We start from the raw sequence: 12,549 nt of genomic DNA on the forward strand, positions 1-12,549 counted from the left end.
TTTGTAATAATAAATGAAATGTGAATAAAATATTTTTACAGTTACATATTACTGTTTTATCTTGTTAAAGATGTTTTAGTGTCTGCAGAAACGTGTCTTTAAAAATGTCAATGCATAAAAAGCTAAACTATATATGTTGTTGTTGGTATGTACCATTGAGGCAGAACGGAACTATAGCTAGAAGGCCAGCTTTCAGAGGCAGTAAATCTCACCATAGGAAATTTCCCATCTTTCTTTTGTGGTAGCTGGACTTCAACCATGTACCTTTGCATTGGCAGTGCAATTCCTTACCACTAACCCAAAATAACTCCCTATATACTGTATACGAAAATAAATATTTGACCAACTGACATTAGATACAAGCAAAACATAACTCTTCACACATAAGTACACCTCCTACATAAAAACAAATGTAGGAGCAGAACTTATTCACAATCTGGCTGAATATAAAAGGGCATTTGTACAACATCCAAATCACAGTGTCCTATTTCACAGAAGATACCATGAATGTTGGACAACACGTGGCTGCAGTTTGAACCCTGAACTCAAAAGCTGTGGTGCTTTCATCACTACTTATGGACTTTGCACCACAGGTAGAAACATCAGTCACTCATCGTGCACTTTCCTAGTTCAGATAAAGCAAGTAGATGCTCTGCCTTCTGCTCTTAGCTCTCATTCTGCAAACAGTGTTCTGTTTGTGGTCTAGCTAGTGAGGTTTTTCATGCTTTTGTGCTTTTTATTGGTCATTTCACTATTTTCAGTATTCCTCAAGGGCAGCAGGATATTCAGAGGCCCACTGTTTCCGAAGTGGACGGCCAGTGCTGCTTCCTGTCTTAAGAGTCTGTCTTACTCTGGGTGCTCTACTAAAGCCTGTCCACACAGCTGATCCCTTTGGCACTGAACACACCAGATACACAGCTTTCAGCATCATAGAATCCACAAGTTACCGGCAAGTTTTATTCCGGTAATTTAACAAGTTAAAAATCATCTTAAGAATAGATTTGAAGCATTGAACACCAATGATCAAAGACCAGATGAGTTGTTGGATGAAATCAAGTATATCATCCATGAAGAGAGCAAAAGGTCACTAGAAAGACAGAGGAAAAAGAAAAACCAAAACGGAAGTCAAAAGACACTATGAAAATTACCTCAGAGAATTGAGAAACCAAAATAAAGGAAAGAGATCTCAAAGTAAAATAGCTGAACAGAAGATTTTAAAGGGAAGCTTGAGAAGACAAAAAAGTATTTTAATGTATGGTGCAGAGACCTAGAATTGGAGAATAAAATGGGAAGAACTCACTCAGCATTTTTCAAATGGAAAGAACAGAAAAAGAAATTTAAGCCTCAAGTTACAATACTTAGAGATGTTATGGTCAAAATCTTCAGTGATCCAGGAAGCATCAAAAGAAGATGGGAGAAATACACAGAATCACTGTAGCATAAAGAATTGAGTGACGCTGAAAGATTTCAGAAAGTACCATGTGATAAGTGATGATAGCTACAGAAATGCTTCAGGCCTTTTGCTCAGAGGGTTGCTGTGAGTTGTGCTCGACTTGACGGCAATCAACAACAACCACAATCATATGATCCAGAGCCAATGATGATAAAACAAGAATTTTGAGCTGTAATGAAGGCATTGGTAAAATTAAGACTCCAGGAATAAATGGGATACCAATAAACATGTTTCGAATAATGGCTAGAGCCCAAGAAATGCTAAACAGTCTGTGCCAGGAAATTTAGAGGACAGCTGCCTGGCCAACCGAATGGAATAGATCCATATTTGTTTCCATTCCCAAGAAAGGTGACCCAACAGAATGTGGAAATTATTGAACAATATCATTAATATCACATGCAAGCAAAATGCTACTGAAGACCATTAAAAAATGGCTAGAACAGTACATAGAGAACTGCTAGATGTTTAAGCTGAGTTTAGAAGAGGCCATGGCACCAGAGATATCATTGCTGATGTCAGATGGACCCTGGCTAAAAGCAAAGATTACTAGAAGAATGTCTACATGTCCTTTATTGACTATGAAAAAGCATTTGACTGTGTGGATCATAGCAAATTATGTTTAACATTGAGAAGAATGGGAATCCCAGCACACTCAAATGTGCTCATGCAAAAAATATTCCTAGACCAAGAGGCTATTGTGCAAACAGAGCAAGGGAACATTGTCTGGTTGAAAATGAAGAAATATGTGTGTCAGGATTGTATTCCCTCTCCATATATATTCAATCTGTAGGCTGAGCAAATTGTCTAAGAAGCTGGACTCTATGAAGAAGAATGTGGCATCAGGATTGGAGGAAGACTCATCAATAATCTTCGTTACCTAGGTAACACAACTGGCTGAAAGTGAGGAGGACTTGAAGCGCTTGCTGCAGAAGATCAAACACTGCAGCCTTCAATAGGGATTGCATCTCAACGTCAAGAAAACAAAAATTCTCCCCAATAGATCAATATGCAACATCATGATAGATGGAGAAAGGATTGAAAACGTCAGTGACTTTGTCTTACTTGGATCCACAATCAATACACTTGGTACCAGCAGTCTGGAGATCAGGAGACATATTGAACTGGGAAAGTGTGCAGTCAGGGAACTTTCCAGATTATTGAGGAACAATGCTGTAAGTATGAGGACTAAAATAGGCCTGATTCAAGCCATGATCTTTTCAATTACTTGCTGTTCTACTGAAAGATGGACAATTACTAAAGATAACAGAAGAAGATTGATGTCTTTCTCCCCTACCCCCTTCTGTTGTGTACCGTCGAATCAGATCCTACTGGTATAGAACAAGATTTCCCCTCTTTCTCCAACGGAACATTTGGTGGATTTGAACCATGCACCTTCGGGATTGTAGTGCAGCCTCTTGCCACTAGGCCACCAGAGCTCCCTTGATTAATGTCTTTGAACAGTGGTGTTGGAGCAGTGTCTCGTGGACTTTCAAAAAAACAAACAGGTACATCTTGGAGAAGGTGCAGCCAGAGTGCTCCTTGGAGGCAAAGATGATGAAGCTTTGTTTCATATTCTTTTGGCAAGTTGCTAGGAGAGGCTATTCCTTGGAGAGGGGAATCATGCTTAAAATAGTGGAGGGATGGCAAAAAAAGAGAATTAACAAAGTGACTGCAGCAATGGGCTCAACTGTGTCAGAGATTGTGAGAATGGCACCAGAGAAGACAGGGTTCGGGTGTGTTGTTCATAAGGTCACTGTGAGTCGTACTCAACTTAAAAGCAGTTAAGAACTAGTGAGTCTGGAGGTGCTGTCTAATATTCTCAAGAGGAGAAGGATGTGATGTGCTCTACAAAGAAAATGCATGTGTTAGATAAGCTTACTTCAGGCCCTAGTTAGTTCGATAGTGTTCTTCCAATGCATTCAATGTCAATGCATCAAACTTACTTCAGGCCCGAGTTAGTTCTATAGTGTTCTTCCAATGCGTTCAATGTCAATAAATCAATATTTATTAAATAAGATGTTTTAAAATGGGAGCGCATATGCAACAGCCATGTATCGGTCAGTTGCCAAAACCGTGACTGAAGGCTCACAGAGCCAGGAAACATCATGATCAACATTGAGAATGCTGAAGTTGTCAAGAAATTAATTTTACTTGGACCCGCAGGTAACACCATGGGAGTGCATGCAAGAAAATCAAGACACTTTTGATGGGAAACTCTGCTGTTCTCTCAAGTGCTAAGGAGCGAGTATTTCGTTCTGAGCATTGAAATGTGCCTGATCCAAGCCATAGCCTTTCTAATCACCTATTATGCATTTGAAAGTTATACAACAAATAAGGAAGACCAGAGAAGAATTGATAACTTTGAAGATCGAGTATACCATGAACTACCAAAAGAACAAACAAATCTGTCTTAGAAGAAGTGTGGCCAGTATACTCATTATGTGTGAGCACACTCTCCCCATGTTAAGATCCTTAACAACTGCAAAGTTAATTTTGCCAAATAAAGTATCAGTTGGAGGCTCAAGATGAGGATCAGGACCACTATTCAGGTTACTAACACATCCAGTAACCAGACAAACCTCCATTTGTTCCTTGACTTTCTGCTCAGACCTTATTTTCTTCCTCTGAGAAACTGACTTGATCTCCAAGGTGATGTTCGAAGGGGTGGGCTCCTTTGAGCTCCCTCAGCCCCCTTGTTCCTATTGTAGCTTGTGGGGCACTGGCTTGTAATTTCCTTTTTAAAAAAGAAAAAAATTCAATTGGTTTGCACACACAATTCTTATTTCTTGTGTTTCATTCATGTACATTGTGTTTCTCACATTCCTTTGTCGTCTTTCCTGTCTTAACTGTTCGTACTTTAAGGACTGGGATTGTGTTCCTCTTCTTGTGCCCAGTGTCTCCACGGCCAGGCAAATGGCATGCATTCAGTATATGTTTACAGCAATGAAGAGGACCTGCCCTTCAGCCAGCTAACAATTCTAGGAATTGTTGAAGTGGGCAGATAGGACCCTCTCTGTTCAAGGGAGTAGAGTGGGCCCTTGGAGAAAGTAGGGCTAGAGTGAGGTGTATCGTGTGGATCAGGTCGCATTGTGGTGTGGAGGCATGTCCTTCAAATTTGGACTCTGGGGGCTTTTCACAAGGTGTACAACAGCCAACCAGCATTGAGCCCCAGTATCCCTGAAGTCACACCCCTGCTCACTGCAACTTTCTGGTCTTTCTGACCCCAAGGACATGACCCTTGGCTGCAAACTGGCCAGCTCACCTAGACATTGATTAACTTTTCAGGGAAACAGTTATTAGGCAAAGTCTACCCACCTTCTAGAGAACATATAAGCAGAAACAAACATTAACCTAGAAGCATGGGTTACCCACAGCTGCCCTTGGGCTCATTGGAGGTGCCAGGCTCCTTGATTAAGAAGTATGAAGCTCAGGGTAATGTAGTTTTAATTTATGTCAACAAAAAGGAGAATGGGATCCCTGGAATGTGGACTTAAAAATATCTAAAAGTTTATGAATCAGAAACACAAATACACACAAACCCAGGGCTGTGTTGTATCACAAGCCACATGCGGGTGTTTATTTCTGATGAGGCTAGACTAGTTTTAATTATTTATATTAAGATGTCTAAGCCACTAAAAATGTCCTGCGGAGTGCAAGTACAAAAAGAAAGAGACCTCAGTAACTGGAGCCTCCCCTATGGAGGGCATTCTGCCCTTCACTCTGGCTGGCAGCAAACTCCAGCTGCTGACTCTGCATTCTTTCAGTGTGGTGGGGTTGAGGTCGTCTGGGTGGGAGGGCGTCTGTGAACTGCTGCTGGATGGTTAAGGGTGGAACGAGGACTTGGGAGTCTGATCAGCCTTCAAAAAAAGTATGTACCTCTCAGGATGCTTGGAGATAGACCACTTAGATCCCATGAGTGAAGTCTATTAGGCCACTTCTACTGGTCCCATCTTCTGAGGCATCTGGGTGCTGGTTGTGGACATTCTAGGACTCAGGGTCAACACACTGGACATCTTGACTGCTTGGAAAACTTCCCTGGAGGACAGGGCTTGATACCTCAGTCAATGAGCCCTTCAGGCTGAGTAATCCCCTGCATATATAGCAAGTAGTAAAAAAATAGTAGGTTTTGGTTTTATGTTCATGCAAAAACTAGACAGTGATAAAGGAAGACAGAAAAATTGATGTAAACTCACCACCATTGTCTCAAAAACAGTAATTGCTAATACTGAAGTAATAGAATTGTGAGCAATACAGAGTAACAACATATAGCAGTTTTGCTTCACGTTGTTGTCGTTGTGTGCTGTCGAGCCAGAACTAACTGACTTATAGGAGCCTTTCCAGAGGGTTTCCAGAGGCTCTTTAATTGCACAGGAGGAGATTGCCCGTCCTTCTCTTGTGGAGCAGCTGGTGGATTCAAACCATGTGCAGCTTCTTGCTGTGAGGCCACCAGAGCTCCCCTTAGGTTCAAGAATGCTGACAAACCAACTGCTATCCTATCACCGTTTTAGATTTGAGGTAAATGAAGGCAAGTATGATGGGTGAAGGGAGGGAAGTTTGATGCTGTATAGCACAGAGCAAGTTGCAGTGCTAACCCAAAAGGCTGAGTTTCTCCATGGGTTCGAATCCACCTGTGGCTTGAAGGGAGAAAGTTGGACAGTCTCTTGCTGTTAAGATTTGTTGTTGTTAAGTGCTATTGAGTTGAGTATGACTCATAGTAACCCTGTGAACAACAGATCTGAACCCTGTCCTATCCTGTGCCATCCTCATCATCTCCATTATCCCAGTCACTGTCAGTCTATCTCACTTGGGATTTTCCCGTTTTTTGTTGGCCTCCGCCTTTCCATTCATGATGTCCCTTTCCAAGAAATAGCCTCTCTGGTGGCCTAGTGGTAAGAACCTGTGCTGCAATTTCAAAGATACATGGTTCAAATCTATCAACTGCTCCATGGGAGAATCTCCTCCCGTACAAGTTAACTGTTCCTGAAAACCCCTGGAGGGTCAGCTAGGGATCGATTCCTACCCCACAACACACAATAGCAACAATATGGCCAAAGTTTGTGAGGTAATGGTTTGCCGTCCTTGCCTCCAAGGATCACTCTGGTTGCACTTTTCCCAAGATGTAGCTGTATGTTCTTTTGGCAGTCCATGGGATAGTCAGCAATCCTCTCCAACACCACAACCCAAATGCAGCAATTCTTCTCCTAGTGTCCTTATTCATAGCCCAGCTCTCAGATGCATAACAGGTGAATGGGAAGACCTTTGCTTGAATCAGGCACACCTCAGTCTTTAACATCATTGCTCTTCAAGACTTTGGAAAGATCCCTGACAGCTGACTTTCCCAATGCTATACATCTCTTGATCTACTGTTGGGTGGTATTAAGGATGTTGATTGTGGATCCAAGCAAGATTAAATTAAACAGGTTTTTTTGTTGTTGTTTGTTTTCTTCATCTATGAAGATGTTACCGATTTGTCCAGTGGTGAGGATTTTTGTTTTGTTTTTTTTAAAAAAAAAGTTGAAAAAAATTTTTTTTCCATTTATTTCATTGTTGCACATTTTCTTCACTGCCTCCCCTCTTCCCGGCCCTAGTCCTCCCTGCATTGCACCCCTGTTCCAGATTGTTGTCATATATATAATGCCCAATTCCTTTTGGGCAGTTCTTCCCCTCATCTGTTCTAATGCACTCTCCATTATCTATCCACCCTTTTCTCATTCTCCCCTTAATTGTCCCCCATATCTGTCCTACTTTATTACTGCAGTGTTATGCAATATTTGTCTTTTTGCCTGAGATATTTAACCAGGATAATGTTCTCCAGGCTCCTCCGTGTTGTGTAATGTTTTTCTATTTCGTTGATTTTTCAATGCTGTGTAATATTTCCTTGTGTGAATGTATCATAATATTTCTATCCATCCATTTGTTGATGGGCACTTCCATCTCTTTGCCATTGTGAACAACACAGTAACAAACTTGAGTGTGCACACACCTGTTTGAGTCATGGGTCTGGTTTCTTTAGGATATATTCCCACAAGTGGAATTGCTGGGTGAAATGGTGTTTCTGTCTCTAACTTTTTGAGAAAGCTCCAGACCGCCTCCATAGTAGCTGCACCATTTTACATTCCCATCAGCAGTAAGTAAGAGTTCTAATCTCTCCACAACCTTGCCAGCATTTGTTGTTTGCTGCCCTGCTGGACTTTGCTATCGTTGCTGGGCATTTTTGTTTTCTTGATGTTAAAATGTAATACATATTGAAGGCTGATAACAAGCACCTAAGGTCCACAACCTCAGAAACCCAGTGGAGAGTCCTTATGAGTAGGACACAGGGGGCTTGGGTGTGTAAGTGTGTGAAAAGCTTTTCAAGAGCACTTAGAAAGTAAGGCCATGTTGAGTATAGAATTCTCAAAGTTCACTCCTGAATTCTCCTGAATCTCTAAGCTAGTGAGATAAATCGTATCCTAAGATTTGTCAGGTTGTTATTGTTGACAATTTAGCAAAGGAAAAGAAACTGTCACACAGATCTATCACTGAAGGCAGGAGGCTAAGCCCCACATGAGGAAGGGGCTGGCCATCCAGTTTTATATTACAGATCTGAGGGGGAAAGGAGCAATTCAGAAGCTGGTTAACTCAGTGGATGAGCAGCTTGATTGGGTCAAAAGCTCCTTCCCACAGGTATAAGGCCAGGACTTTTGAAAAAGGAACTGCTTAGGACTGAGGTAACCACAAACAAATCCAACTGGTTTTTGTGGTGGTTACTGTTTGTTTAACATTATGTCCAGATGTCTAGATTGCAAGACACATATCATTAGCATCAGAAAGTGTTTATACAGTTTTCAGTTGAGCTCCTGGCTTAGAGACTGGGATAAATCAAAAGGAAACCAGACCACAGGCCCCACCCTGGCAAGAAACAGCTGGAGAAGGTCCCAGGTAGAACTAAGCATGTGAGAAGAAATGCCTTGCCCATTTTTCTTTGCTACTTTCCAATATGGACATGGCAAGTACTTATGAGTTTTCTTAAGATCTGGTCTCCTAGGTGAGCCTGGGACAATGATAAGGCCTCTTCCTGGGAAATGTCTGGCTTATTTCCACTGCTAACAATCTAATGAAATACTTTGTTTAGCAACCCCTTTCTTTGTGTGGGAACTGACCACTTCACTCTTATAAAAACTGGCTCAGCTATTCCGGATTACTTCTTCTTGGCCTTTCTATGAAACTTAACTATTAGTATACCTCTACTTGAAGATGAAGAAGCTCTGATAGTGCAGTAGTTAAGGGTTTGCCCACTAACTGAAGGGTTGGCAGTTCGAGCCCACCAACTGCTGCAACAAAGAGCAACACGACAGGTTACTTCTATAGAGACTTACAGACTTGGAAATCTTGAAAGCTGTTCTGGCCTTTCCTATAGGACCATTATGAATTGAAATCAACCAACAGAAATGGGTTTTTTTTGTCTTTAGGGATGACTTCCTGTTCTAGCAAAGAAGTGGTACAGCTTTCGCTTCCTTTTTACCTCAGCAATGTCTGTGACCTCGGGTTTGCCTTTTAGTATCACAGTAGGAAATGCATGTGGCCAGACCAACGTTTTAATATAGAATCAGCCCTGGTCAACATTTACTTCACTTCTGGGAGATATTCTGCATTGTTCTAAGAATAGAATGTCCATAAACATTGGCCTTGTGTGGGGAAAAAGGAAGCAAAAGTAAGAGAACTTCCAGATAGGATCCTCCTCCGGCTGACTTTATCTGAACAAAGTTCAGTTGACACCTTTGGTAGACAAAACATTTCTTCAGAAGCATACTTGGCTTGCAGCATTTGGGAGGAAAAGAAAGAAATTTTTTATAGCTGATTATTCTCTGAGAAGCTATCTACTATATACTATCTTTCAAATGGTCTAGGAAATCCATTCTTTCTCTGATGGGTAAGATTCAAGTAAACGGTATCATTCAAGATGGTGGATTCAAGTAAATGAGAAACAGGTCAGACTCCTCGTCTCACTCTACTTCTCTTCCCACCAGTGTTTGAATGCCAACGTTCAGACGGATTCCTTGAGTAGGTTGAAGACAAGTCTGGAGGAGCTAGAAAAACTAGGAATCAAGATGTCCAGCTTCCTGGCAAGGAGATTTGTTGTTTATTGTCACTGAGGTCACTTGTCAAATTAAAACAAATCTCCCATCAAATGTGCCTGAAGTGAGGGTTAAGACAGAATATTTGACCTGAAAGACAACTGCTGCTACAATCAAGCCCATTCCCGTAGTCATTGTCAGCTCATCTTTTTGAGGATCTTCTTTTTCTTCGACTCTCTACCAAGAATGATACCTTTTCTTTTCTATAATTATATTTTATTAATTTTCATAAACATTTACAGAGATTTTGGGTTTCCATTCATTCACCACTGCACCATTCTCTCTACCCTCCTCCCAGTTTGTTCTTGTCCAAATGCCACAGTGCTTGTCAAAGTCAGTTCTGATTAATCTTCTTTGTCAGTGTGTCCTTTGCCATTCCCTATCACTCCTCCCTGAGAGAGACTTTACCCTGAGTCATAAGGAAAAGGGGATGGCGTATTCTCTTAGCTACTTCCTGCTGAAAAGGGTCGCTGTGGGTTTCAAGGTGAAGATCTTCTCTCACTACTCTAAAGGGCCCCTTTGGCAGTAGGAAACACATAGACTATTATGGAGATTGATTTTGGAATTTAGATGCACTCTTATTGATTGTGCTTGGCTGTACATGTTCATATCCTTGAAGATGTATCATGGGGGTGTTGCAACCTAGAAGACACAAATTTGATTAACAAGTTATAAGTACATGAGTCAAAAATTATGGAAAAGTAAAAGAAAAGATTCTTTCATTGTTCCACAACCCCCCCCCCAGGTCCCCTCCACCATGCAGCCCTCGCTCTAGACTCCTGTGATGACAGAAACACCCAGTTATATATCTCTTTTAAACAGTTCCCTCCCTCCTCCGCCTCAGTGCAGCACACATCATTGAACCCATCTTACTCAGTCTCTCCCCAACCCCAAGGACAGTCCCATTCTACAACAGTGGCATCATGTAATATTTGTCCCTTTGTGACTGGGATATTTCACTCAGCATAATGTTCTCCAGAGTCAACCATTTTGAATAATATTGCATGAGTTCCTTGTTTTTTAATGCAGCATAGTATTCCATTGTGCGAATATACCACAGCTTCTCTAGCCATTCGTTTGTTGATGGGCACTTAGGTTGTTTCCAACTCCTTGCTATTGTGAACAAAACTGCAATAAACATGGGTGTACATATATCTGCTTGGATGTCAGCTATGGTCTCTTCAGGGTGTATTCCCAGTAGTGGAATTGCTGGGTCAAATGGTATCTCTATTTGCAACTTTTTGAGAAAGCGCCCAAGAATGATACCTTTTTGTTTCATAGTCACCCCAATTCATTATTAATCACCACAAAAAAATTAATCACCATTGAACTATGCTCACCATTACCCTGTCTTTCCAGACCCACGCTGGATCTGTCCCATTTCCTTTACCCTCATTCCCTCCATTCACCAAACAGTGCGACCCTATGGTTTTCCCCCTTCCCATCCTCACCCCTCTGCTGCCACCCTCCCCCTACTTAGATTCTCATATGTGTTTTGGGAATTATCTTTATATTTCTACAATAATGGTCTTATGCAATATTTATTGGTCCTCACAAGTCTGAGTTACTTCACCCAGAATAATCCTCTCCAGTCTCTCCCAATTTATGTAGTGATATTTTAAATGGTTGCCATGTAAATGAGTGCCACGTAGTATTCCATAGTGTGAATGTACCACAATTTCTCAATTCATTCGTTTGTGGTTGGACATTTGGACTGTTTCTATGTTCTTGTGATGGTAAATAACACTGCTATGAACATTGGTGTATAAATCTCCACTTGTGTCTTAGTTCTTATTTCCTCAGGGTATATTCCCAGTAGTGGAATAGCTGGACGATATGGAATTTCTCTGTTCAACTTCTTGAGGCAATGTCAAACTGCCTTCCATAGTGGTTGCACTATTTTACAATCCCATCAATGTATGTGAGTTCTTATCTCTCTACATCTTCTCCAGCATTTATTGTTTGCTGTCTTGTTATACTTTGCCACCCCTACTGGGGTGAGACAGTGTCTCATTGTGATTTTAATTTGCATCTCTCATATTACCAGTGATTTTAAGCATTTCTTCATGTGTCTGCTGGCCATCCAAATGTCTTCCTCTGTGAATAGTCTTTCTATGAAGAATGACGTCTTTCTTCAAAGTTTTATGTCCAAAGTGCATGAGACAAAGTTTTACCATAGCCACTTCAAAGGAACATTCTGGCTAAACTTCTTCTATATATGTTTTTCTTTCTTTGGGCAGTGCATGGTATATTTGGTCCTTTTTATCAACATTATGATTCAAAGGCATCAATTTTCCACTTTCCTTAATAATTGTTTGAGTTTATCATACATGGATTGATTTAAAGTATCAAAACTTGGTTCAGTCACACATTAGTCCTCAAAGTGACATCTTCATTTTGTTTTTTAATACTTTGAGGAGGTCTTTCACAGCAGATTTACCCACTACAATACACCATTTAGTTCTTGACTGCTATTTCCATTGATTGTTGATTCCAGAAACATGAAATCTTTGACAACTTCAATCTTCTCATCATTTGTCATGATATTATTGTTACAATGGTACACTTCTGAAATTTTGTTTTATTTATATTGAGGCGTAATTTATACTGAGCCCTGTAGTCATTGAGCTTCATCAATAAATGCTTCTAGTCCTCTTTGCTTTCAGCAAGCAAGGTTGCCATCTGTGTATCACTGGTTGTTAATGAACCTTCCTTCAATCCCAATGCTGTGTGTGTATATATTCCCGTTTCTCAAATTATTTTTTAAGTTATTATTAAATTTTATTAGTTTTAATGAACATTTACAGAGATTTTGGGTTTTTGTTCATTCATTGTTGCACTGTTTTCTCTACCCTCCTCCCCAGTTCATTCTTCTTCCCCCACCCCAAATGTCTGTTTTAATTGTCCAGTTGCCACAGTGCTTGTCAAAGCCAGTTCTGATTAATCTCCTTTGTCAGTGTGTCCTTTGCCATTCCCTAT

Source organism: Elephantulus edwardii, unplaced genomic scaffold, assembly GCF_000299155.1.
Source record: "Elephantulus edwardii isolate Elephantulus edwardi_28Jun2011 unplaced genomic scaffold, EleEdw1.0 scaffold00270, whole genome shotgun sequence".
In the NCBI taxonomy this organism is placed as follows: Eukaryota; Metazoa; Chordata; class Mammalia; order Macroscelidea; family Macroscelididae; genus Elephantulus; species Elephantulus edwardii.